This window comes from Otolemur garnettii, unplaced genomic scaffold, assembly GCF_000181295.1.
Source record: "Otolemur garnettii isolate 467f Iridium unplaced genomic scaffold, OtoGar3 scaffold00086, whole genome shotgun sequence".
NCBI classification, from domain to species: domain Eukaryota; kingdom Metazoa; phylum Chordata; class Mammalia; order Primates; family Galagidae; genus Otolemur; species Otolemur garnettii.
In genome coordinates this window covers 5,635,998-5,641,302 of record NW_003852481.1, presented here as the reverse complement: position 1 = coordinate 5,641,302, position 5,305 = coordinate 5,635,998, and positions in this window count along the sequence as shown.

Genomic DNA, 5,305 nt, shown 5'->3' with positions numbered 1-5,305 from the left:
GCTCACAGCAACCTCCAACTCCTGGGCTCAAGCGAGTCTCTTGCCTCAGCCTCCCAAGTAGCTGGGACCACAGGTGCCTGCCACAGCGCCCGGCTATTTTTTGGTTGCAGCCGTCATTGTTTTGGCGAGCCCCACGTTTTCTTTAAAGAGTTTAAGACCCGTGTCTAGTGGGTGCACCTTTCCCTTTTTTTTTTACCATGGCTCCAACTGAGCAGACAGTTCGCAAATCCACTGGTGGTAAAGCACCTTGGAAGCAGCTGGCGACCAAGGCAGCTGGAAGAGCGCCCCGGCCACCGGCGGTGTTTTGTCGGCCAGGCACTGTGGCTCTGCGGCCCTGTGTGAGTGCGCGAGATCCGTGGTTGTAAGAAGTCAGCTGAGCTCCTGATCTGCGAGCTGCCTTTTCTGCGCTTGGTGCATGAGATCGTGCGGGACTTCAAGACGGATCTGCCTTGCAAGAGGCTTGCTCGGCCTACCTGGCAGGCCTGTTTGAGGACACTGACCTGTGAGCCATCCACGCTGAGAGTGACTGTCATGCCCAAAGACATGCAGCTCGTGCGCCATATCCGTGGAGAAAGGGCGTAGATGCAAACCTCGATTTTGGTCAGTTTGTGGATAACCCAAAGGCTCTTTTCAGAGCTACCCCCCCCCAAAAAAAACCAAAGAGTTTAATAGTTTTAGCTCTTACGTTTAGGACACTGATCTATTTTGAGTCAATTTTTTTCTAACAACTTTATTGACATATAATTGATAAGCTACATATAAGATGAGCTATAATAATGTTCTTTTTTGTTTGTCTTTGAGGTAGCATCTAACTCTGTCACCTGGCCTGGAGTATAGTGGCTCAAGGATAGCTCACTGTAATCTCGAATTCCTGGGTTGAGGGGATCCTTCTGTCTCAGCCTTCCCAGAATCTAGGACTACAGGTGTGTGCCACCACATCCAGCTCATTTTTAAAGTTTTTGCAGAGATGAAGTCTTCCTATGTCCTCTTGCCTTGGCTTCCCAAAATGCTGGGATTACAGACATGAGCTGCCACACTGACTTTTTACTTAATTTTTGTATGAGGTAGAGGGTCTAGTGACATTTTTCTGCTTGTGGACGTCCAGTTGTGCTAGAAATTTGTTGGAGACAAATTTTTCCCCATCAAATGGTCTTGGCACATTTGTTGAAAATCAGTTCACCCTATAGATGTATGAGTTTATTTCCAGATTCTCGATTCCATTAGTCTAGGTATCTATCTTTGTTGGTACTACACTGTATGATTTCTGTAGATTTATAGTAAGTTTTGAAATCAGGAGTGTGAAGCCTCTGACTTTGCTCTTCTTTTCGACATTCTTTTGGCTTTTTGGGATCCTTTGAAGTTCTGTGTGAATTTGACAATCACCTTTTCCATTTCTGCAAAAAGGGCCATTGGAATTTTGATAGGATTGCACTGAACTGGTAGATTGCTGTGGACAGTAGTACCATCTTAAAGACAGTAAGTCTTTTTAATTGGGCCACAGGGTGCCCAGTCATTTGGCACCTTGTGGCCCAAAAACATCATTCTAGGTATGTCTGTGAAAGTGTTCCTGGATGAGACCAATGTTGAGTCAGTAGACCGCGTAAAGGAAAGTGACCTCCCGAATGTGGTGGCCTCTAATCTGTTGAAGACCCGAATAGAACAAAAAGACTGAGCATGACGAAACTTAACCTGTCTGACTGTTTGAGCTGTGACGTGAGTCTTCTGCCCTCACACTGGAACTTACGCTATGAGTTGTGCTGGTTCTCGGCTTGACACATAGACTAAACCAACACCATCTACTCTCCTGGTTCTCTCAGGCTTCAGACTCCGACTGGAATTGCACCAGTGGTTCCAGCTTGCTAACTGTAGGCCTTGGGACTTCTCAGCCTCCATGGTCACGTGAGCCTGTTCTTTATAATGAATCTTGCTGTCTTTATCTCCCATCAATTCTGTTTCTGAAGAACTCTGACCAGTACAGTCTCCCAGTCCACGAACCTGGACGTCTTTGAACTTACTGGGATGATCTTTAGTCGCTTTCGCCAATGTTTTCTAGTTTTCCGTGTACACGTTTTTCACCTCCTTGGTTAAATTTATTCCTAGGTATTTTATTCTTTTGGATGGTGTTTTAAATGTAATCGTTTTCTTTATTTCCTTTTTGGGTTGCTGCTATGTAGAAACACAAGTGATTTTTGTATTTTGATCTTTACCCTGCAACTTTGCTGAATTTGTTTATTTAGCTATTGTAGCTTTTTTGTGGATTCTTGTGAATTTATATATATAGGATCATGTTATCTGTTTTCTCCCTTTTTCTTCCTTCCTTTTTTCTTTTTGAGACAGAGTCTCATCTGCCTAGGGCGAGTGCCATCGTGTCAGCCTCGTTCACAACAACCTCAAACTTCTGTGCTCAAGTCTCCCAAGTAGCTAGGACTACAGGCATCCACCACAACACCCAGCTAATTTTCATATTTTCAGTAGAGAAGGGGTCTCACTCTTGTTCTGGCTGGTCTCTACCTCTTCAGCTCAAGCAGTCCTCCAACCTCAGCCTCCCAGAGTGCTAGGATTGCAGGCGTGAGCCGCTGCCCGGCTGTGATCATGTTATCTGTGAATAGAGATCATTTTACTTTTTCCTTTCCAAGTTGGATACATTTCGTTTTTTAAAATCTCTTTTCAGGGTATTTTATTTTTTATTATTGCCTAATTGCTCTAACTAGATCTTCTAGTACAGTGTTAAATACTAGTGGTGAAAGCGGGCATCTTTATCTTGTTCCTGGTGTTATTTTATTTATTTATTTTTGTTTTTGAGACAGAGCCTAAAGCTATCCCCCTGGGTAGAGTGCTGTGGCATCACAGCTCACAGCAACCTCAAACTCTTGGGCTTAAGCGATCCTCTTGCCTCAGCCTCCCAAGTAGCTGGGACTACAGGTGCCCGCCACAACACCTGGCTATTTTTGGTTATAGTTGTCATTGTTGTTTGGCAGGCCTGGGCTGGATTTAAATCCGGCAGCTCTGGTGTATGTGGCTGGTGCCTTAGCCGCTTGAGCTATAGCCGCTGAGCCTTGTTCCTGATTTTAGGGGGAAGGCTTTCAGTCTTTTACTATTGAATATGATAGCTGTGGGGTTATTTTAATAAAGGGCCTTTGTCGTGATTAGGTAAGTCCTTTCTATTCCTAGTGTTCTGATTATTTTTATTATGAATGCATCTTGGATTTTTTTTTTCTTTGAGACAGACCCTCAAGCTGTTGCCCTGGGTAGAGTGTGGTGGCATCATAGCTCACAGCTACCTCCAACTCCTGGGCTTAAGCGATTCTCTTGCCTCAGCCTCCCAAGCAGCTGGACTACAGGTGTCTGCCACAGTGCTTGGCTATTTTCTGGTGTAGTTGTCATTATTGTTTGACGGGCCCGGGCTGGATTCCAACCCACCAGCTCTGGTGTATGTGCCTGGCGCCTCAACCACTTGAGCTACAGGCGCCGAGCCTGCATGTTGGATTTTGTTAAATGTTTTTATTCATCAGTCAAAATGATCATGTTTCCCTCCTTTCATTCTATTTGTGTGGTATGTTACATCATTTGATTTTCTAGCTGGTTTCCTTTGTCATTGGCAATAGCAGTGTCAGACAACCGTGTGCAAATATTGGCTGAAGCTTTATCTCGTCATTCTTTGAGCTGTTAAGAGTCTGTCCTCTCTTTCCTTGTCCCCTACCAGCGTCCTGCCTCTCTCATCACAGCTGGTTTACTCAGCAGCTGGGAACTCATGTTTAAGCTCCTTCCCTAGTCCCAATCCCCTTTGTTCACATGTGCTAGATTAATCCACTTAAAATACCTTTTTCCCCTTCATCTCTCTTGCCTGCTGGGGAGCCTGTAGTGATTATCCATTGTTCATCAGGTCAAGTCTAAACTCATCCCGACATTTACTTTTAGAAGTCTTCATAATCCAATCCTGTATCACCTCTCTAATCTCTGTTTCTTACCAAAACCAGAAACTATACTGAGATCCGCTTGATAATAACTTAAAGTTTTACTCTTGCTATATTTCTAAACCTATAACCATGTCAATTTGATTTGTAATATCTTTCTCCAGTATTTTCTTGGATTCTTAATTTTTTTTTTTTTTTTTGAGACAGAGCCTCAAGCTGTCCCCCTGGGTAGAGTGTGGTGGCATCACAGCTCACAGCAACCTCCAACTCCTGGGCTCAAGTGAGTCTCCTGCCTCAGCCTCCCAAGTAGCTGGGACCACAGGTGCCCACAACGCCCGGCTATTTTTTGGTTGTAGCCGCCATTGTTGTTTGGTGGGCCCAGGCTGGATTCGAACCCACCACCTTAGGTGCATGTGGCTGGCGCCTTAGCCACTTGAGCCACAGGCGCCGAGCCTTGGATTCTTAATTAACCCTAGCATTATATTGCTAAAAATGGTATTTTCCTTTGTTTTTGGAGGTGCATGATAATGGCCTTGCAGCATCATTTCTTTCTTTTTTTTTTTTTTTTGCCGGGGCTGGGTTTGAACCTGCCGCCTCCAGCATATGGGACCTCCAGCATATGGGACCGGTGCCCTACCCTTTTGAGCCACAGGTGCCGCCCCAGCCTCATTTCTTGTTATTTGGTTGGGGCATGTATTCAAAGAAATGAAAAAAAAAATTTGTTTTAGTGTATCTAAAGTGAGAAAAAGGTTAAGATTTAGGACATTATGTATGGTATGAAGAAAGTATATTCATGTGCATAGACAATTTCTGGAAAGATACATCAGAAACTATTAATAGTGGTGACCCCTGGGAGATGGAAGTAGAGCAGAAAGAAGAAGGAGATTTCCTTTTCCTTTTCTACCCTTCTGGGTGGTTGGAATGTCTGACTCAGTGCATGGGAAAAAAGGAGATGAAAATCTGTCAAACTTTGTAAATACTGATGAGTTCTTTACTTTTTTGCTTGTAAGTCCCAGTTTAAACACCTCTCCACCATCAAACACCAGCTACCTTGGAAACACTTTTAATCCTTTAAAAACATTTTGAACTAGCTGATGAACTGAAGTGGGCATTTTCCTCACGTTAATTCTAACTTTTCCCTCATTCACGTAAATGGTGGAGTCGTCTCTCCGGGGAATTTGGTTGTATCCGCAGCTGCTGCTACTTGTCTTTTTTTTTTTTTTTTTTGAGTCATATCCTTAAGGCTATTTTAGGTTTCTACTGCACAAGTAAATTGGATCAACATGGAGTAGCTGCCAGAAGAAAAACTGAAAAAGTACCAGGGCTTTTGTGAGTGGCTCCTTGTTTAGCAGGGGTTGGAAAGGTTAGCAGTCTTTTTTTTTTTTTTTTTT